This window comes from Mesoplodon densirostris, chromosome 1, assembly GCF_025265405.1.
Source record: "Mesoplodon densirostris isolate mMesDen1 chromosome 1, mMesDen1 primary haplotype, whole genome shotgun sequence".
NCBI lineage: Eukaryota > Metazoa > Chordata > Mammalia > Artiodactyla > Ziphiidae > Mesoplodon > Mesoplodon densirostris.
The window spans coordinates 50,521,064-50,544,611 of NC_082661.1; positions in this window are offsets into that span (position 1 = coordinate 50,521,064).

The window sequence follows — 23,548 nt, forward strand, 5'->3', positions numbered from 1 at the left end:
AAAAAAAAATAAGAAGTGAAAGAGGAGAAATCACAATTGATATCACAGAGACACAAAAAGTCATAAGGGAATACTACAACCAGTTATAAGCCAACAAATTGGACAACCAAGAAAGAATGGATAAATGTCTAGAAACATATAATCTTCCAAGACTGAATCAGGAAGAAATAGATAAGCTGCACAGACTGATTGCTAGTATTGAAATTGAATATGTAATCAACAAACTCCCAGCAAACAAAAGTCCAAGATGAGATGGCTTCACAGGGGAATTCTACCAAACTTACACAGAAGAGCTAATACCTATCCTTCTCAAACTATTTCAAAATATTGAAGAGGAGGGAACACTCCCAAAATCACTCTATAAGGTCACCATTACCCTGATACCAAAAGTAAACAAGGTCACTACAGAAAAAGAAAATACAGGCCAATATCTCTGATGAATATAGATGCAAAAAACCTCAACCAAATGTTAGCCAACTGAATTCAGCAATATATAAAAAAGGATCAACACCATGATCAAGTGGGATTTATTTCAGGGACGCAAAAAATGGTTCAATATCCACAAATCAATGAATGTAACTCACCACCCTAACAACAGCAACAACAAAAAAGAGGATAAAAATCACATGACCATCTCAGTAGACACAGAAAAAGCATCTGACAAAATTCAACATCCATTCATGATTTTTAAAAAAACTCTTATCAAAGGTGGTATAGAGGGAGCATATCTCAACTTCATAAAAGCCATTTATGACAAACCCACAGCTGACATAACACTTGACAGTGAAAAGCTGAAAGCTTCTCTTCTAAAATCAGGAAAAAAATCAAGGATGCCCACTATTACCACTTCTAGTTAACATATATTGGAAGTCTTAGGCACAGCAATCAGACAAGAAAAAGAAATAAAAGACATCCAAATTGGAAGGAAAAAGTAAATCTGTCACTATTTGAAGATGACATGATACTATATACAGAAGATGATACAAAAAACTTCACCAAAAAAACTATTAAAACTAATAAATGAATTCAATAAAGTTGCAGGATGCAAGATTAATATACAGAAATCTCTTGCATTTCTGTACACTAATAATAAAATATCAGGAAGTGAATTTAACAAAACAATCCCATTTACAATTGCATCAGAAAGAATAAAATACCTAAGAATAAACTTAACCTAGAAGGTGAAAGACCTATACATGAAAACTATAAAACATTGATGAAGCAAAGTGAAGAAAATTCAAATAAATGGAAAGAAAGGTCTTGTTCATGGATTGGAAGAATTGATATTGTTAAAATGTCCATACTACTGAAAGCAATCTACAAATTTAATGCAATACCTAGGGAAAAAATCCCTGACATTTTTCACAGAAATAGAATAAGTAATCCTAAAATTTGTATGTAACTACACAAAAACTCTAATAGTCAAGGCAATCTTGAGAAAAAAGAACAAAGCTAGAGGTATTGTGTTCCTTGTGTTCAGACAATACCACAAAGCTACAGTAATCAAAACAGCAGAGTAATGACACAAAAATTGACATATAGATCAATGGAAGAGTAGAGAGATCCCAGAAATAAACTCATGCACATATGGTCAATTAATGTATGACAAAGAAGGCAAAAATATACAATAGAGAAAAGTCAGTCTCTTCAATATGTGGTGCTGGGAAAATTGGACACCCTGCACATAAAAGAATGAGATTAGAACATTTCCTCACACCATATACCAAAAAATCTAAAATTGCATTAAAACAATAGATACTGGAGAGGGTGTAGAGAAAAGAGAACCCTCTTACACTGTTGGTGGGAATGTAAACGGATACAGCCACTATAGAGAACAGTATGGAGGTTCCTTAAAAACCTAAAAATAGAACTACCATATGACCTACCAATTCCACTCCTGGGCATATACCTGGAGAAAACCATAAGTCAGAAAATACATGCACGGGATTCCCTGGTGGCGCAGTGGTTGAGAGTCCGCCTGCCAATGCAGGGGACACGGGTTCGTGCCCCGGTCTGGGAGGATCCCACATGCCGTGGAGCAGCTGGGCCCGTGAGCCATGGCCGCTGGGCCTGCGCATCCAGAGCCTGTGCTCCACAATGGGAGAGGCCACAACAGTGAGAGGCCTGCGTCCCGCCAAAAAAAAAAAAAAAAACAAACAAACAAAAAAAACAAAACATGCACCCCAATGTTCATTGCAGCACTATTTACAATAGACAGGAGAAGGAAGCAACCTAAATGTCCATCAACAAGGAGTGGATAAAGAAGATGTGGTACATATAAACAATGGAATATTACTCAGCCATAAAAGGGAACAAAATTGTGCCATTTGCAGAGACGTGGGTGGACATAGAGACTGTCATACAGAGTGAGGTAAGTCAGAAAGACAAAACCAAATATTGTATATTAACACATATATGTGGAATCTAGAATAATGGTATAGATGAACTTATTTGCAAAGCAGAAATAGAGACACAGATGTAGAGAACAAATGTATGGGTACCAAGGGGTGAAGGGGCAGGGTGGGATGGATTGGGAGATTGGGATTGACATATATACACTACTATGTATAAAATAGATAACTAATGAGAACTGACTGTATAGCACAGGGAATTTTACTCAGTGCTCTGTGGTGACCAAAATGGGAAGGAAATACACAAAAGGGCAGATGTATGTATACAGATAGCTGATTCACCTTGCTATACAGCAGAAACTAACACAACATTGTAAAGCAACTATACTCCAATTAACAAAATGCATTGAAGATGGAAATATAAGACCTGAAACCATACAACTCCTAGAAGAAAACATAGGCAGAATATTCTTGGACACAAATTGTAGCAATACCTTTTTGGACCTGTTGCCTAAGGCAAAGGAAACAAAATCAAAGATAAACAAATGGGGCCAAATTAACTTTATAACCTTTTGCACACCAAAAGAAACTACTGACAAAATGAAAAGATAACCTACTGAATGGGAGGAAATATTTGCAAATGATATGACTGATGAGTCAATATCCAAAACATATAAATAGCTCAAACACTTCAGTATCCAAAAAAACGGTTAAAACATGGGCAGAAGACCTGAATAGACATTTTTCCATAGAAGATATACAGATAGCCAACAGGTATATAAAAAAGATGTTCAACATCACTAATCATGCAAGTCAAAACCACAATAAGATATCATCTCACACTTGTCAAAATGGCTCTTATCAAGTGTTGGCCAGGATGTGGAGAAAAGGGGACCCCAGTATACTGTTGGTGGGAATGTACTGCACCAAAAATTGGTGCAGCCACTAGAGAAAACACTATGGAGATTCCTCAAAAATGTAAAAATAGAATTACCATATAATCCAGCAATTCCACTACTGGATATATATCTGAAGAAAAAAAAACACTAATTTGAAAAGATACATGAACCTCAACATTCACAGCAGCATTATTTATAATAGACAAGATATGGAAGCAACATAAGTGTCCATCACAGATGAAGAGGTAAAAAACATGTGGTATATATTGCTCAGGAAATATTACTCAGCCATAAAAAAGAATGAAATTCCATAATTTGCAACAACAAGGATGGACTTACAGGGTATTTATGCTAAGTGAAATAAGTCAGTCACAGAAACAAAATACTGTTGTGTTATCACTTACACATGGAATCTAAAAAATAAAACAAGTGATTGAATATCACAAAACAGAAACAGACTCACAGATGTAGAGAACAAACCAGTGTTTGCCAACGGGAAGAGGGAAGCAGGGAGGAGCAAGATCCAGGGGTAGGGGATTAAGAGGTTAAAAACTGCTATGCATAAAATAAATAAGCTACAGGTTATATTGCACAGCACAAGGAATAGAGCCAATATTTTATAATGACTTTAAATGCAGTATAATCTATTAAAAATTTTAAATCACTATGCTATACCCCTGAAACTAGTATAATATTATAAAAAAAAAAACTATACTTCAATTAAAAGAAAAATAAGAAAGCTCCTCTGCAGCCAACCATGCCTTCCTTGGCCCTCAGTATATGAGGTGCCTACATCACCTCAATCTCTCTGCTCTGTGAATACTATGGAAATTACACCACATTTCCTTGTGATTTTTCTTCACACGAATCCCAATCACCCTACCCCTCAGACACAAATCCTTCCCCCTAAACATAACTGGTGATTAGTTTCTATATCAGCACCAATGAAGGGGAACACAGTTCAGAAGTTCGTAGCTAATCTGAGAACTGAGTTCTAGCCAAAAGCTGGTCACCTGGAAGGGGACCATCTGTGCAGAACAGGCCTGACCTGTGGCCACAGTCAGGGTGTGAGAAGTTTTAGGGCTCAGGAGAGAGAAGGATCCACAGCTACTAGTTACAGACTGTCCTAGCCTCCGGAGTGCCACCTCCCAGACCCCATAAAATTACAGAACAAGCAGGAACCCAGAAGCCCTGCCCCCCTCAGGCTTCCCTGTGTCCATAAATGTCACCACCACCCGCCCAGGCGCTCTGCTCACTAACGGGCACGTCGCCCTTGGCTCCTCTTTGCTCTCATCCCACATCCAGGCCACCTGCAGGCCCTGCTACCTCTGGGTCCAAACGTACCTGAACCTGGCGAGCCACGCGACAGGCTCACTGAACCTAGAATAAAGCCCAAACCCCTTCCCAGGGCCCACGAGGCCCCGCCCCCTCTCCTCACTCACCTCTTTCCCACAACAAGCTCAGCTACTTATGACTCAGGCCACGAAACAGGTGTCCACAGCCCGGACCCTCTTCCCCAGACCTTTCCCTGCCTTTCCCTGCCTTTCCCCTCATCCGCTTTCAGCTCCAGGAACACCGCCTCACAGACACCTTATCTTTAATGGGAATTTTCAATAATACACAAAAGTAGCAAAAATCGTATAATGCCCTTGAATCAGCCTTCCCCTACTTTCAGTAATTATCAATCCTGGCCAATCTGGTTTTGCTGATATTCTCACCATTGATTATTGTGAAGCAAATCCCAGACATTCCATCATGTCCTGTATAAATATTTCACTTTCTCTTAAACAGAAATTCAGTCTCTAAAAGACAGGACAGGTCACCTGCTCCTAAGCAGCTGTCCCTTCCCCTCCCTTCTCTATCCTGTCCCTTACTTATTGATGTCACTGCACTTTTCACTCTGGCATTTATTTTGTTCACTGTTTGTTGTTTATTGTCTGTCTCCTTCTCCAGTCCCACAAATGTCAGGTCCTTGAGAGCAGGGCCTCTGCGTGCCTTGTTCCCACTAAACGCCAGAGCCCTGACAGTGCCTGGTGCACAGTAGGTGTCAGAAGAAGGCAGAGAAGTGAAGCTGCTTCTGCTAAAGTGGTAACTCTGCTTCCAAGGGCATGCAGAAGGGGAGGGGTGGATGCGTGGACAAGTCCACTGACATTCTTTTCATGTGATTGTCTTTCAGCTACACCACCTGACTCAGTGACTGGAGAAAAAATAATTTGCCCAGGACATATTTTCTTAAGGCTGCACAGTAAGTGTTTAGGTTAGGGGGCCTTTTGGGCAGGTGTCGCTACCATGAGGAGTCCAGAATGTGGACTGCCCCCTTCACGGGCGCAGCTCATGTCTGTCTCTGGGAGGGCTCAGGGCATCCTCCGCACCTGCCCTGGCTGACAATCCCGCGAGGTGCTTAGGGTTCCGCGGTGGCCCAGGCTCTGCTGAGGAGGGCAGGATGTGGGAGATGGTGTGCCCCAGGGCTGGTACCTTTGCTCCAGGCAGCTTTTCCGGGTGAAGCCAACATACCGTGTACATACAGAGGAGTCAGGATGGTGCCACCATACAGCCATTCCTGGTCACTTCGCTCCTGGTCTTGAGGGCATCTGACCCCATGCAGGGCTCCTCACTGCCTGGTCAGCCCTCATTGCAGAGGTCAATCTCACGGTGCCTGGGGATGGGCTCCCCTTACCCCTGCTGCCTGTATTTGAGGAACATCAAATGCCTAAAGTGCAAAGCCATTACTGTGAGGAGAGCTAGGGCTACAGATTGAGCCAAGTGCAGGAACTGTGTCTATCCTGTCTCTTAGGTCACCAAGAGATTACAGTTGTCCCAGATAAGGAGACCACAGAGCCTGAGGAGCTCTTTGACGAGGAGACCTCAGTGCCCACGGTTGTCATACAGAGCCCGGTTTCCAGTAATCCTCTCTGGTTCCCTGTGCTTATCTCTCTGGTGCCCTGTGCTTATCTCGGCCCTGTTCCTATTCCTGTTCCTGTTGCTGCTTGTCTGCATCTGCTGCTACAAGAGGGTGAGTGTCCAGCACAGCCTGCACAGCCTGTGTCCAGCCCTCACTAACCCCGAGTGACTGGGCACACACCTGCCCCATGATCCGGCCTGTGGTCAGGTTCCATCAGCTCTGGGGTCCTCTCACCAGCAAACAAGGCACAGACTCTGTCCTCCCATCCTGAGCATAGACACAGCCTGGGCTTCTACGGGGCCACCTGCTTCGTGCTTTCACCTTCACAGGGAGGTGGCCTCTGGGCTGTCCCAGCCCCTGGGGAAAAGGAATCCCAGACCTTCTGAGACCAGACCTGCCTCACAGCAGTCAGGCTACCGAAGGACTCAGGTGGACCAAGGCCCCAGGAGTCTCCTCTGTTGGGGGACGAAGAGCGGCCTGCAAGGGCACTGATGGTCCAAAGGGAGAAGGATGCTGGTGGGGAGGATGCTAACCTCGGGGGCAGCTGCACCTTTGAAAACAGCAGAGATCCCTGTCCATCTCTGGTGCCTTCTGTCATTCCTTCATCAGTCATCACTAAGTCACCAGGATGTGCAGGGCCCTGTGCTGGGCACAGAGGGGCAGAAATGAAGCAGCCGCCTCCCTTGCCCACAGGAGCTCACCATGTGGTGTCTGGTCTGGTATTGGTTCCTGGGGAGCATTAAGGGTAAATGAGGGCATGGCAGGTGTCCTTACAATGACAAGGACAGAGACTAGCCCTGGGTGGGAGGGAAGGAGAGGGGAGGAGGGGTGTGGGGAGTGTTCTCTTGTCTTCATATGATGTCAGGGCTGCTGCTGAAAACTCCCAGGTGGGACCTCTACCAGGGACCAGGGGCCTTAGTCTGCCTGTCTCCCTGTTGACTCTACATTGACGTATCAATTACCCTTTGAAAACTGAGGAACCTGAGGCCCAGGGAGGTGGAACCTGTTGCCCACAGACCACCAGGTTTCAGGTACCTGGTCCCACTCCTCGGGCTCTGATGTATGCTGGGCTCCATTTCCTTGGTCTTTATCCTTGTCTTATGTCAGGGTGAGGGTCTTGGCAGGGTTGGCCTTTAGGGACTGGGGAGCTGAGGAGGGTGGAGGGATGCTTACCGGGCATTGAGCTTTCACGGCGGCACAGCCCAGGTGAGCACAGGGAACAAGGGTCAGTTGAGGAGGCTGGGGCTGACCCGGGGTAGGGGCCCAAGCCAGGGCCCATAAGAAGTAGTGAGAGCAGGGGTGCCATGTCCCGAGGCAGGGGGACCTGGGCCTGAGATCTGGTGGGAAACAGGGTCACTGCCCAGGCTGACGTCTACACTGGCTGCAGTGTGGCCTGGGGAGGCTGGATCTGCCAGAGTCAGGTGAATACAGCCCTGTCACCTGCTAATGCCCACACCCCTGCCCGCCTCCGTCACATGGCACAGCCTCACGCCCAGCTTCTCCTACAAGGGTGGCTGCCAGGAACCAAGGGGACAGGATAGAGTTTGTTGATATTTGGAAAAGAGTCATCTTTGTAAACCAAAAGGAGTTGGTGTGGTTTTCACATGGAGGCCACTCTCTTACTGTGCCAGGTGCTGCTCATTTGTCCTTGATTCTCCAACAAACATTTGCTGACTGGCCAGTACTTGACAGGAGCCCAGGCAACAGATGTCATGTGTCTGCACCCAGGAGCTGCCAGACAAGGACTCAGACAATAATTTTCTCTCTAGAAGCCATGCCCTGTACAGGGATATATACCACAGTGATTATCCCTTGCTGTGGGTGCCAAGAAGACAGGATAAGGCTGCTGCAGGTGAGAAGTGCCCTTAGGAAGGGAGACACAATGCCCTCCAAGCTGGGCGGTGGGACGAAGCCTGCAGGCCTCCTGCAGCAGAGGCCTGGACTTCAAAGTCCTGGCTGGGTGGAGATGAGTTTATGGGTGCTAGCCTTTGACCATGTGGGTCCCAGCACCAGGGTCTCCCCCTTGGAACAGGCCCAGGATTCTTGATGTTGGTGGCTGGCTCACAGCCGGACAGTCCCTAGTTCTCACAGAGGTTGTCATCACCTTCAGCAGAGGCCTGGATTTCACTGGCCAGTGACTGGATGAGTGAAAACAAACCAAATTACCAATAACCTCATGCGGGTCAGCAACAACTATTTCTGAGACAAGATCTTACCAGCATTAAACTACGGGGGGGTGCCTATGGCTCCTGTCTGCTCAGTGAGGGAGGGAGAGAGCTCACTGCATTGTCCTTGAGGCCCCTGAGATGGGGTGACAAGGGCCACATGGAGGAGGGGGCCTGAGGACACTTCCCTCCCCCAGGTGACTGAGACCTCAGCTGGCAGGGGGCTAAGAGATGAAAGGGATGAAGAGGGCCCCAGGTGGCAGGTGAGGAAGAAAGACCCCACCATCTCTGGGTTCAGCTTTGCCTTCCTCCCCCGGTCCTGCCTCTGTCGCTGTGGGATCCATTGGTCCTCCTGGGAGCTTCAAATGGCAGCCGGAGGGTGGGCCCCACAGCTCCCCTGAGAGTCAGTGTGAGGGCACGGAGAAGCCAGAGCTCACCTTCCAGAGAGGGAGGAAGCACCTGCCACGGGCTCGTTCCTGCCGCAGGCCCGGCCCCACCTTCCGCCCACACCACGTCCACGTTTTCACCGGTTTTTTAGTTTCCTCATCTCTCTCTTTCCCCCCATTTCAGGACCCTTCCCCCTGAGCAGGGACTGGGTCTCTTCCCTGCCTTCTCCCTCTGAGCCCCCCAAAAGCAGGCCCTCTTCCCTCTTCTTCAAGCTCCTGCCCAGTCCCCATGCCCCCCTCACCTTTCTCCTTGAAGACCTCTCCTTGGCTACTGCATATCTCCTCCAAACTTGGACACTTTTTTCAAAAGTAGCCCCGACGTCTCCTCCTACACCCAAAGTACTGATTTGTTCCAGAAAACAAAACTATCTGTGACCCACAGTGACGAGCTCCCAACACACACAGAAGGCTTTTAAGCCCCCTGCCCAGGTGATGGCCGCAGTGCTGTCTTAGCCAGTTTGTGGGGACACAGCCCTGGGAAGCCATGGGAGACAGAGGGGACACCACCCATCTGGGGGCAGCGTCTGTGCCTGTAGCTTCCTCACAACCACATCTGCTTTTCAGGGAAAACTGGATACTTTTTGTGAATTTGTCCAGCACTGCAGCCAGCTGCCATTGACGTGCTGTCCGCCCAGGGACATGGTAAGCAGGGCACAGGGATGCTCCCCGTGGGCTGGGGTCTTGCTTTTGCCATTGACAGTTGCCCCTGGGACTGTGGGTCAGAGATCCCTCTCCGGGCATCTGCCGAGAGAAACGCCCAAGGCGTGGAGATCTGGAGCTCATGAGCTTCCAGACGATTCTCAACATGGTGCCCGTGCATTTCCCCTGCGTCCTCGTCTCAAGGATGTCAGGACCTTTCTTCTCCAGAGCAATGCCCAGCAATTCCAATCTTAAGCGAAAAGGGCTGGAGAGGCCTATTGGACTCCCGTCCATCGTCCCTCCCCACTGCCTACCCGACCCTGTGGGACTGCTGGCTGCACCCCATCCATGAGACCCTCCTGGGCTGCTCACTCAGCTGCAGGAGTGCCGGAGGACATGGTGACACCCCTCCCCAATGTTGTCTGGTCAACACTGACTGGTTTTACCAGCTAGTAAAGATGCCCTCCTTGTGTCAGTGCCTGTGACAATGTGGAGAAGCCCAATTTCTCCACTTGTCATCCTTGTTATTTAATAATATAAATGATAGATAATTTTATTGTGTCCTTTCTCTGGGTCAGTTGCTAGACTAAGAACTTTACATGTTTTCACTGTTTTAATCCTCCCAGTAACTGTATTTTTAGGTGCTCTTATTATCCCATCTTTACCAAGGGGGGTCTGACCCACAGAAATGCTGAGTGACTTGTCCCAGGTCGCAAAGGCCAGGAGGGGCGGAGCTAGACTTCCATTCGGAGCCTGGCTCCATCCTTCTCACCGCTCTGTCCCCCTTTCATTTCAGCACTCATGGTCTCAGGATGGTTACCCCGAAGCCACCAGAGCTGGCCCCACTCAGGCCCCAAGCCCATAGAGAATGGTGCTCCTGATTTCCCTTATAATCATCTGCCTGGGCATCATATTCCTGGGTGTCCCCATGCTCAGACATTTTGTACAGACGGGGTCAGGGACTTAGAGGATGCTGTGGTCTCAGGGTCTGTAGTGAGGGCTGCACTGACCACATTCACTGAATCAGGAAAACACTGGCTCTTGGTGGCTGGGCAGGTGGGCGTTTGGAAACTCTAGACAGGCCTGAAAGCCTCTGGACACTGCAGGTGACACACCTGAGGCAGCTCACACCCAGCAGGGACACTGTCTGGTGACAGTGGTGTTGGGGCTCCTTTGGCGCTGGGCTCCCAGTTCTGGGTCTGAATCGAGCTCTGAGTCCCAGCCTTGATTGCACAGAAGCCCCATTTCCCACCTGATTCTCCTGGAGCCTCTCCCAGAACCAGCCCGTTTATAGTCATAAGAGCCCCACCCCAGCCTTATGCCCTGAACACTGGAGACAGCCACCCAGAGATGCTCACTCAGGATCACGAGGGACAGAGCAAGACAGAGGGCTGAAGCAGAGGGAGGCAGGAGACAAGAGGGTGGACCAAGGGAAGGTGCCAGCTATGGCCTTCCTGCCCAGCGAGGTAAGGGCAGGGGCGCTGAGCGCCTCTCTGAAATGGTCCCATTCCCAGGGCCACTCTTCGAAGCTCAGGTTGGGGAAGTGGCAGAGTGACGGATTAGGGGGCCTTATAGCTGCCCAGGGCCCTGCCAGGCCCCTGCAATGCCAGCTCTCGAGTCCGCCCAGCAGTCTGTGGCTCACAGTGACCTGCGTGCTCTCTGGAGGCAAAACTGAGGCCTGACACATCAGGGGAGTTGCCAGGACCACCCAGAGAGTAAGTGGCAGCAGCCAGAGTTGCCTGAAATCAGCCCTGCTCATCCTGAGAGGGGCTGGGAGCCCGTAACTGTGCCTGGTGGATGTGACCCCTCCCCCTCCTCTGCCCCCATCCCATTTGACCTTGTCCCTCCCAACCTTCGTCCTGGAGACCTAGTGCTGTAGGATTTCTGTGGGTACCCCAGTATTCCAGTAGGTGCAGGAGTGAGTCCTGAGTCCTTTCTTGAAGCCCTCAGTGCTCTGGTCCCAGGCTTAAAGTCAATCTTGGTCTAAGTGACGGGGTGTCAGCTGGGACCTACAGTCTCTGCAGACCAGAGTCGGCCCCCAACCCCAGCCCTGAATGTGCAGCAGGAGATACCCAGACAGGCAATGGGGACACAGTACCCAGGAGTGTCCTTATGACAGTCCACGCATTATGGTAGTCGGTCTAATTTACCGTTACCTTCTGTGAAATGACAGTGTCTCTCTGCTCCACCACCTTCTAATCCCCAGAAGAATTTTTCTAATATTGGCCCTTCCAGAACACACTCCTTCCTGAGGTTCCAGGAGAGAATGCTTTTCCTGTCTTTTCAGCTTCTAGAGCTATATTCCGTGTGTTCCTTGGCTCCTGGCCCTTCTCCATCTACAAGGCAGCAAGGCAGCACCTAAACCTGCTCTGCTTGCACAGTCACATGGCCTTGTTTTTTGGGCAAATCTCCCTCTGCTTCCCTGTCACAGGACCCTTTGATCAAGTGTAGGAGCCCCCCCACGTAATCTAGAATAGTCTCCCCATCTCAAGATCCTTAATCACACCTGCAAAGGCCCTTCTGCAATATGACCTACAACATCCACAGGTGACAAGGATTAGGACTGGGATATATTCGGGGCCATTATTCAAGTGACCATAGCAAACCACTGAACTAGAAGCTTCCTTGAGAGCAGGGACTGTTCTATAGGGCACCTTGCATACTATGCTTCATGTAAAGAAGAGAGGGACACAAAGGCACAAAGGTGTGAGTGTACATGGTGTGGGGATGCACAGATCAGGCTAAGAAGGGTCCACACTCAGGGGCCATGGCTCAAACTGTGCTCCTACGTTCTGACTGCCTTGGTTGCCAATGAGATTTTGGGGGGTAAAGAGAGACCCCGTGGTCCTTGAGGACCTGCCCACTGGAAGTGAGCTGGGAGTCTGGGAAAGACCAAGGTGTTCTCCCTCTTCTCCCTTATGCTGCCTCAGAGCATGGAGACCCTTTCTTACTCACTGTCTGCATCTCTTGGAGCTGAGTGCTCAGAGTTGTTGCCAGCTTCCAGAGTGCTTAGGGCACCCTGTCTGGCAATCTGGGCTCTTCAGCTGGGAGTCCTAAGCTGAGCAGAAGCTGGGGACAAGGAGGAAATGACAGAAAAGCCAGGGGCAGTTTTTGCTACAGACAGATTACACCGTCCCAAAGGATCTGCATCAATCTTTACCCAAACCTAAGGGCCCATGTGCCTCCATAGCCCATCACCCATCTGAAGGTGCCCCCACCTGCCCTTGCCCTGTGGGCCCAGAGCCCAGCCTGAGGATGGTAGTGGGGACTCAGCCCTTTGGCACACACTCATCAAGAGAGCCTGGGCAATGCTGGGGCTACAGTGGCAATCAGCCCTTGTCTTTGCTCCATAGGCTCCCAGTCCAGAAGGAAGCAGGCAAGTTCAACCCCAGAGCGAAGGCAGGCCAGAGGCAGAACAACAGGGTTCCCTGGAAAAGGGAGGGCAGATGCCCAATGCCTGAACTGAGTCTAGAAATAGGAGCACAGACTGGAGGCCAGCACCCAGGGAGAGGAAGGGCATCAACAAGGGCTCACCCTGGGGATCCTAACAGGTCCTGAGCCTGCTCCCCTTGAACCAAGGAAACCACAGCCTTCTGCTCCCAATTCTGATGGCTTCTCAGTGACCTCTCTCTTCTCTTCCTTACAGGGGAGGTGTGTCAACTTCGCCTTAATGTATCGCCACTATGCACAAATGCTCTGCAGACCAAAGATCTGCCTTTAACCCAGCCAGGAGTGCCTCCCCCTCGATAGCTGTTGCTCGCATTGTCAACACACACACACACACACACACACACACACACACACACACACAATGGAATACTACTCAGCCCTAAAAAAATGAAATTGTGTAATTTGCCACAACATGGATGGACCTAGAGAGTACCATGCTCAGTAAAATAAGTCAGAGAAAGACAAATACTGTATGTTATCACTTATATGTGGAATCTAGAAAATGAAACAAACTAGTTAATATAACTCAAAAGAAACAGATTCACAGATATAGAGAACAAACTAGTGGTTACCAGCGAGGAGATGGAAGTGGGGAGGGGCAAGATAAGGGTAGGGAATTAAGAGGTACAAACTACTATGTATGAAATAAATAAGCTACAAGGAAATATTCTGCAGCACAGGCAATATAACATTTTATAATAACTATAAATGGAGTATAATCTCTAAAAATTTTGTACACCTAAAACTAATATGATATTGTAAATAAAGTATATCTCACTAAAATTTTTTTGAATTAAAAAGTTGTGGTATATATATATATATATATATATATATATATATATATACACAATGGAATTTTATTTGGCCATAAAAAGGAAGGAAATCCTGCCATTGTGACAACATGGATAGAACTTGATAGCATTTTGCTAAGTGAAATAAGTCAGAGAAAGATAAATACTGTGTGATCTCACTTATATGTGGAACCTTAAAAAAAATAAATAAAACCTCATAGAAAAAGAGATCATATTTGTGGTTACCAGAGGTGGGGAGTTGGGGGAGGAGGAATTGAATGAAGCTGTTCAAAAGGTGCAAACTTTCAGTTATAAGATAAAATAGTACTTGGGATGTAATTTACAACATGATAACTACAGTTAACACTGCTCTATGGTATATTTGAAATTTGTTAAGACAATAGATCTTAAGAATTCTCTTCATAGGAAAAAACATTTTTTTCTTTTTCTTTTTTTGTATCTAGATGAGATGATATAAGTTAACTAACCTTACTGTGGTGACCATTTCACAGTATATGTAAGTCAAATTATTATGCTGCATACATTAAACATACAATGCTATGTTAATTATATCTCAATCAAATGGGGAAAAAAGAACCTCAGCTAATAAATACAGAAGAAATAATAAAATTAAAAGTCACCATTTTACCTGCTGTATAGCACAGGGAAGTCTACTCAATACTCTGTAATGGCCTATATGGGAAAAGAATCAAAAAAAAAAAGAGTGGATATATGTATATGTATAGCTCATTCACTTTGCTGTACACCTGAAACTAACACAACATTGTGAATCAACTATACTCCAATAAAAACAATTTTTTTTTTTTAGGGCTTCCCTGGTGGTGCAGTGGTTGGGAATCCGCCTGCCGATGCAGGGGACGCGGGTTCGTGCCCCGGTCCGGGAAGATCCCACATGCCGTGGAGCGGCTGGCCCCGTGAGCCATGGTCGCTGAGCCTGCGCATCCGGAGCCTGTGCTCTGCAGCGGGAGGGGCCGCAACAGTGAGAAGCCCGCGTACCGCAAAAAAGAAAAAAAAAATTTTTTTTAAGTCACCATTTTGCGACCCTTAATGAAATAATATAGACATTTATCATTAATAGATGCTTAAGCCATTAGTTGGAATGTTGCTGGGGGATTTAACCATGAGTCAAAACATTGCTGGAGAACTTTAATGGTGGGAACAGACTGACAAACTTGATCCCATTTACCAATCTTATCATCAGTAAAAATACAACTACCAAGTATCATGTGTCTCCTGAAGAATAAAATCAACAACAACAACAAAAACAATTAACCTTGAATCTCACCAAGTTTCTAGCTCTAACCACTAGCTTATAGGAAATTTATGATACCAAAAAAATGGTTTAATGTAACATCACAGAGAAACTATATATCTCTTTATGACTGTGCTTCCTACTTAAAAAGATTCTTAACTAATTTTCAACCTCTTGGAGGCAATACCCTCCTTGTTGTGAATCCATAAAATAAGAAAAGACACAAGTAATAATAGGAATTAAAAACAAGATAGAGCAGAAATATAAAAATCAAACATATTCTGAACTTTATACCAAATATAGGGGCAAAGATGTTCAAATTCCTAGAAAAATATATCTGAAATGACTGATAAAAGAATGGAAGCACTAAACAATACAATGTGGTAGCCTGCTCAGGCTGCCTTAACAAAGTACCACAGGCTGGGTGGCTTAAAAACAGAAATTTATTTTCTCACCATCTGGAGGCAGGAAGTCCAAGATCAAAGTGCCAACAGGGTTGGTTTCTCATGTGGTTTCTCTTCCTGGATTTCAAATGACCACCTTCTCGCTGTGTCCTCACATGGCCTTTCCTCTGTGCCTGTGTAGGAAGAGAGTTCTGGTGTCTCTTTCTCTTCTTATGAGGATATCTGTCTTCTGGGATTAGGACTCCACTTTATAACCTCATTTAACCTCAGTCACCTCCCTAAGGGCCCTAATCTCCAAATACAGTCACATTAAAGGTCAGGGTTCAAAATCTAAATTGGTGGGTGCACAATTCAGTCCATAACATTCAGTAAATACTGAGTAAATTTTATCAGTAGTTTAAAAAGTTCCCACAAGGAAAACACCAGGCATAGATTATATCATATCAAATATTCAAGGAGGAGATTATTGTGATCATGTTCAAAGTCTTTCCAAAAGAAGGTGAAAACATTCCCAGGCACATTTTATGAGGCTAGTATACCTAATATCAAAACCAGATAAGAATAGCACAAAAACAGGAATTAAAGGGCAGTCTCTCTCCTGATCATAGGTTAAAAAATTCTAAACTAATGGTAAACGCAATCCAGCAGTGTTTTAAAAAATTATCATGATCAATTTGGGTTTAGTAATAAAATATTAAAATTAGCTTTACATGCACCAATGTAATTAATCACACTAACAGATTATTGGTGAAATGCACATATTCATCAAAAGAATATACAGAAAGGGAATTTAGATAAAATTCAACACTCCTTCACGATTTGTATCAAACCGAGAATAACAAAGAAACTGCCTAATCGGATAAAAGATATCCAACAGAAGCCTTCAATAAATACCATTCTTAAACGTGATGTGTTAGAATTATTCTCTTTACAATCAAGAATGCCTCCATCACAACTTCGAGTCAACATTTCATTGGAGAACTAGTCAGCATAATGTTTTTGGGGTCTGTTCATTTTCTATAGAAACGCAAACAATTCTACAGATAAATTTTTATAACAACAGAGTTTAGCAAGTTGGGTGAGTATATCAAATACATACATTTCTTCAGGATAGCAATCATTTAAAAACTCTGTATTAAAAATGCCATTCCAATAGCATCAAAAATACAGAGTATATAGGGAAGGCACTTGACAAAAGAAGTCAAGATATTCATAGGGAAATTTATAGGCAAGGCACTGAAAACAACTCAAATAAATGAAGACATTGCCGTGTTCACTGATAGGAGGAGTCCAGATCACAGATTCAAATCCTTCCAAATATTTACAGTTATTGTAGTCGAATATTAGAAGGTTCGGCGGGGGAGAGGAGTGAAAACAGTGTGCTACTTCTAGAATTGACATGAAAGAGCGAATGGATTTTTTACCCAAACGCAAGTCCCTGTGTCCGACGCACTGTGAGGCCAAATACCGGAACGTCTGAGTTTGGAGCAGAGAAAGGTTTATTTCAGGGCCACGCAAGGAGACAATGGCTCATGCCTTAAAAACCCCAAACTCCCCGAAAGCTTTCGGCAAAACCCTTTTATAGGGAAGGTGAGGGAGGGGCGTGGTTAGATGTTGCAGACATCTTGGTGTCAGATCCTTCGTTCATGAGGTCAGGTCACAGTCAGGTCACGAGGTTCTTCACATTTGTTAATAACAAATGTTATTCTCTGTTCTGACAAGAAAGGGAAGGGGAGGCATTTAATTGTCTCCACGCCTCCTTTCGACTTTCAACACTTAACCAATCCCATAAGCAAAGCGACATCATTGCCCCTCATTTTACTTGGTCAAGGTCCCAAGGCTGGACTTTCGTCCTCCGAGGTCCAGGCGCCGGCTAAGCGAGGGGGTCCCTGCGCAGGCCCATCACCCTGCCCGGGAGCGTTCGTCCAGCACCCAGTCTGGGTCCTCCCGCCAGTGCCCAGGTCCAGCTGAAGAGGCAGATCTCAGCTAGCGGCGCCCTCAGGGCCAGGTCTCCAGACCCTGCCCAGCCTGAGGGAGCCAGGCGCCCAGGACCAGCCCTCAGGCTCCTCAAGACGCCTAAATGGGGGCCGGGTCCCACGCACTGTGACCCATGGGGGCCGCCGCCGCCATTAGGTCCCGGAGGCGGGTTTTGGGGAGAGGTTCGGCCACTGCTTCAAGGCCTGGGCCCAGTCCGTGGGCGGCCATGGCCAGGGCTTCACAGCCCTCAGCCTGTCCCCCAACCCCCAGCTCACCTGGCAGCCTGAGGCCGGAGGGCCTGGAGGGCCCCGGGGAGAAGGCCGCAATCCACCCCTCACCGCACTCTCTGCCCGAGGGCCGCTGGGAGGATGACTAAAGGTCACGTCCTAAGGGTCTCGAGCTAATGGTCGCAAGTTAACAGCTGCGAGCCACGCCCCGCCCCCGCCCCACCCCCCTTTTAGTTGTTGCATGTTTTTCCATGGAGCAGAGACAAGCCATCGTCACTCGGCCCTCTCTGAATTTCTGGTCCACAGACCCTGTGAGCATAACGAACTAGTTTTTGTTTTGTCACTCAGCTTGTGATGGCTTTTACAAAAAGTAGATAACTGGCAGGCCCTTCAGTCACAAGGGACTTTGACATCCTTGCAGGACCTTCTTCCCCTTCTAGATCCTTCCATCCACTGGGTCACACGAATGACCACGGCAACACGCTACACTCCCAGTTCCGGGACCTCCTCCCCCACAGCGATGCCTCATCTAAGCCACTTCAGCTGCCCTCTTTCAGCTGACAAGAAGGCAGGATTTCTCCAGGATGTTAATGGCCACCTGAGAGGGTTTGGGATGAGGAACAAACGGAGGCGTCATCTCACTGCCCCTCCAAAGAGCCCCTGACTCCCCACTGGGATTGTCAACACGCAGGACACTGAGCAGAGCTGCAGGTCACAAAGTCACCATGCCAACCTTTCTGTCCATCATAAGTGACATCATAAGGGAATTCTGCCTCCTTGGGGCTGGAGGCAGGCCGAGCAGGTAGTGGGCCATCGCCCAAGGCCAGCGCTCTTTGCATCTTCCGCCCTCAGTGCAGGTACCGGGGGAGGCTCACAGCTTTGGGGAAAGGGCTAGAGGGGTCGAGGACCCTTGGAACACGCAGACACAGCGGAGGCCGGCGTCCAGCGGGGCTGCAGGGGCAGCCAAACAAAATGGGCAGCGGCGGGTCTGGCCTGCCAGGGCCCACGCTCTTCCTGCTGCTGGTGCTGCTGCCACCGCTGCTGAGCGCGGGGAGCTTCCAGCACGACGGTCCAGGCTGGAAGGACCCCCACCACCGCAGTCTGGACCGGGGGAACCTCTACCGCCACCTCATCCAGGACACGGGAACCTCCCACCACCTCCGCAGCCCCAGCACCTGGACCCGGAAGAGCCGGGCAAAAGATGAGAGTTCCTGCCAAAGCTCTTTTGACCTCTACTTCATCTTGGACATGTGAGTGGCCCTCCTGCCCCGATGGCGCCATTGGTAGCAGTAGTGCTGTCTCTGATGTCAGTGTGGGCAAGACTTGGCTTAAACAGATGCCAGCTTCTGTGAGGGGAGAGGGTGGAGGAGTCTTGGTCAGACCTCTGTGGCCTCCCTCCTTGTCCTGAGGCCGAGGGAGTGACCCGGGCATTCGTTTCCTGGGACTTTTTCTTTTGGAAAGGAAAAAAGGCCACCATAGGTTTCTGGATGGCTCTCAGCTGGATGAGGACCCGTGGCCTGCACGCCCCTTACACAGCTGGAGGGGCAGGTGATTGCTAGGCGCTATCTTCTCAGCACTTGGGAGAAGCTCACTTTGCGTGTGGGGTTGTGTTTTTTTGTTTTGTTTTGTTTTTAACCAAATGACCTGTATTTTTCCTGGGCCCCAGAGAGGTTGCCGTGTCATCTGTTAGGCATTCTCCTAGTGTCACTGCTTACAAAGTCCTTTGCTTTGCTGGTTCTAAATGTTTTGCTTCTTTCTTTGACTGCTTAGAGATCCACATTACAGTTTGTGTGCACTTTCTGAACACTTTGGACTTTCTGCATGTGGCCTTGGGAAACCTGGGCTGTGCATTAGGTACCTTCTGGCCCTCAAGGAAGGAAAGGGATGGGCTGGTCTTCGGACTGGAGACATTGCCTTGGTTCCATTTTCAACTCCTCTGTGGGATTGAGGATAAATTTTACTTATTCAGTAATAACAGTGGTTTGACTCCCAATATCACTGAAGCACTTTATGGTCCCCAAAGCCCTTTACTGGGCATCTGCCATCCTCAAAACAATACTGGGATATACAGCAGGGAAAATATTTGCATATGCAACCTCCTGGAAGGGGGAGCAGGCTCCCAGAGTTTGGGGGAAGTAGCCCAGAGGCTGGTGGGGGTGACAGAACCCAGGCTTCCTGTGTTTCCCTAATTCCAGCATCCCAGTTTGTACTACCTCTGATTCCTCTTATTCTCTGTGGAGACTGATGCTTGGAGGGGGGGGATGTGTGCCCCAGCCCACTAGCTTCTAAGCAGAGGCAGCAGAGGTGGGAGCACCCTGCTTGCTAGAAGAGAAATTCCCTCCTCACGGTCCAGTGGCAGGAATTCTGAGATGCCCTGGGCACATCTTGTCTGGTTGCCCAGGGTGGTAGTGATTCCCCTCTTGGGCATTGGGGATGGGGATGGATGGGCATTGTAGGGAGATGACAGCCTCTTTGGGTCAGTCTTTCCAGAGAGTGGCAGTGAGTCCGAAGGGTCCCGTCAGCTGCCATCCTGTTACAGCGCCACTGCCCACACCCCTGCTGTCTGCAGTCAAGCCCAGTGTGGGCACAGCACAGCCCCAGGATGGATGGGGGAAGGGCTCTGGGCACAGGTGGGTCACTTACTATGTTTCAGGGATGTGCTGAACACTGAGAACAACCAAGAACTTGAGGAAGTGGGTTCTATACCCCTACTTTAAGGTGACGAAACTGAGGCTGGGAGTACTACATGGTTTGCTCAATGTCCATCAAAGTTAGTTTGCTGCAAAACATTAAAGAGTGGAAGGATGCTCCCCTTTCCTCTCCTCCAAGAAGGGTGTGAGGTAGGGGGACTAGAAAGGCACCAGAGAAATGGCTTCCTGAGCCAGGCTGTCCCCACCTCCCACCCCTCCCGCCCACCCCCCTCCCCCACCTCCTGCCTCCTTTGTCTTCCTAAGTGCTGGGAGCCAGCGCTGACCCCCTGACCACAGCTGGCGTCGCTGTAGTTCACGTGAAGTGTGGGGTCTTCCCAGGACGGCCGGGAGGGCAGGAGGGAAAGGGGGGCCACTCCAGCTCAGTCCAGTCAGGCTCCAGGACTGAAGCTGCCCCACAGTCCCCGCCCCTTACTGTCAGTAAGACACTTGCCTTGCAGTCTGGCCAGGTCTGAATCCTGCTGGATTCTGCACATGAGAAGGGGAGCTGGGGATGTCCGAAAGAAGGCCCTGCACACCCATGTCTCAGCCCCAGGCCATCAGGGAGGAGTAGGCCTACAGCTCGGCCACAGTGGGCCAGGCCAGGCTTGTCTGAAAGCACAGTACACTCCTCAGCCCCAGGGAAGGAACAGCACTCCCTGGGAACTATGCTCTTTTAGTCTAGTTGAAGAAAACCACTTGACAAGATTCTCCCAGAATGTGAGGACAGCCTTCCTCCTGATGTCCCCTGCTACTCTTGCGGAGAGGGGACTAAGGACCACTGAGGAGGCAGCCCCAGCTTTGCAGTCAGGCAGACTCCACTCGTCATCAGTCATGCGGCCTAGGGCAAGTCGCCTCACCTCTCTCTGCCTCAGTGTCCCCATCTGTACAATGGGGCCTTCATACCCGCCTCACCAGGTTGGGATGGGGATGAAGGGGAGTTTATATGGTTTGCCCAGCATGTGTCAGATGCAGCTGTGGAGGATAAGCATAAAACAAACTTCCAGGGAAGGCAGAGTCACACACCCTGGGAACTCCCTGGCACTGCAGGGGCCCCTGATCCAGCCCTGACTCCGTGGCTCGCTCACTCTGCATGTGCCCTTTGTGGGGAGGTGGGTCGTGCGTCAGACACCTCTGCTGGTGGCACTCCCAAGGCTCTCTGGATCTTTCATCCATTGGTGAGCAGTCTTATTCATTCTCTCATTCCCTTGTTCATCCACTCACTGAAATAATTACTGGAAAACTGCTATACTCCCGTCACTGTTTTGGGCAGTGGGGATAAGGCAGCAAAGAAAACTTGAAAAAGTCCTCATCCCCTTAGAGCTTTCATATTAGGAGACAAGAAAGAAATAAATCAAAGAGGAAATATTGTGTTAGATGGGGATAAACACCAGGGGGAAAATCAGGACAGGAGGATGGGAAGTGCTGAGGGAGGGGCTGTTCTAAAGATGTGTTCAGGAAAGGCTATGCTGACACACTGGAAGGTGAGGAGGTGGGAGAGGGTAGGTGTCGTTTGAGCAGAGGAGGTGTGTGATTGCACTGTTTCTAAAAGGGTCACCGTTAAAGGGCACAAGGGCAGATCCTGGCAGGAGACCAATGAGGGGCGTCGTGCAGGGACCCAGGGAGGAGATGATGGTGGTGTGGACCAGTAGGTATGGGTGGCGATGATGGAGCTCTTTTGAAGGTAGAGGCCACAGGATTCCAGACAGAATGGATGGAGGGAGACCAGGTGTGTCCCCAGACTCAGGGTAAGGGTAGAGTAGGAAATCAGCCTCATCACTGCATCTTCTTAACACCTGTGTGTAAATGTTATGACCACTATTTTACAGATGAGGAAAGGAAGCTGCTCAGGGCCTGGGAATAACCACCCAAATCCTCAGATAGGAAAACATGGAGCTGGAATTAAAAGTCTAGAGTATCTGATTCCAAAGCCATTCCAAAGACTCCAAGACTGGGTGGGTCCCTGAGAATCCCTCCGGGTGGTTAGAAGCAAAACCAGTGTCTCACCTGCAGGAAGGTCTTGAGTGGTTCACTCCCAGCTGCTTCATTAGATTCCTTATTCATTGGTTCCTTCGTTAGGCTGAATTGGATGAAAATGACAGACCCTCCCATGTGCCCACAGTACTGGCCAGTGGCCTATGAAGGCCAGGGAGCTGCAGGCTAAGGGAGTGGCCTGTGCAAAGGCCTGAGGAATGAGGCCCTCAGGTGATCCCAGAAGATCCAGGTGTGTAGAAGTTGGGCGTGGGGGAGAAGGAGAAAGGAGGGGCACAGGCCAATGATGTGGCCCTGGGCCCACATAGGAGGTGTGTTCTTCACATTTTATCAGAGGAGAAATGGATCAGATCTGCATTTTCAGAAGGACCCCTTGGCTGCCTTGGGGAGGATGGGTAGGAAAAGGAAAGACTGGAAGCAGCAGCTGGAGTAAAAAAGAGAAGGGTCCAAGGAGGTCCCAGGCAGCTGGAGAAAGGCACGTAGGAGCCCAGGCTGGGTGTGCCCGAGAGGAGAATGAGGAGGCAGAACCCAGAGGAGCACCCACACGTGGGGCAGCGTGGAAGGAGAGGGGCTGGCCAAAGAGGAGAGAAGCAGAACGCCGGGAACAGAGTGAGGCAGGATGTTCAGTAGGAAGGGCCTTGGCATCAACACCTGTGCGAGGGGACTGACAGAAGGAGGACTGAGTGGCGCTTTAGTGCAGGCCTGACAGGCTCTGCTGACCTGGGAGGAGCTTTGGAGCTGAAAGGCACCCTCATGGTTGTCCCAAGTTGGGCCAAATGATTAGGCCATCAGTCACCGCAGGTGGCTACCTGAGGAAGGGAGCGACCTTGGGCAAGGAAACTCTGCACATGAGGGGTTCCTAGAGCTGATGACAGCTGAAGGGACATCCTCAGAGTAATATGCAGACTCAGCATATCTGTGTCCTTCACAGCTCCTCCCACAGCTTGGATGAATGGCAGAATAGGGCTATGCAGGCCAGACCATTGATCTGTGTTCTCCTGTTTGTGGGTCATCTCATGTCTTGTTTTCTCCTTCTTAGGACCCCTCACAGTCCCTCGTGGAGCTAGACATGGCTTATGTGCTTTGGTCAGCAGAGGACATTGAAACCTATACCTATTAAACAATAACTCCCATTCATCTCTCCCCAACCTGTGGTAACCTCTATCCTATTTTCTATATCTGTGAATTTGCCTATTCTAGGTACCTCATACAAGTAGAATCATACACTAGTTGGCCTTTTGTGTCTGACTTATTTCACTTAACAAAATGTTTTCAAGGTCCAACCATGTTGTAGCATGTATCAAATTTTCATTCTTTATATGGCTGAATAATATGCCATTTAATG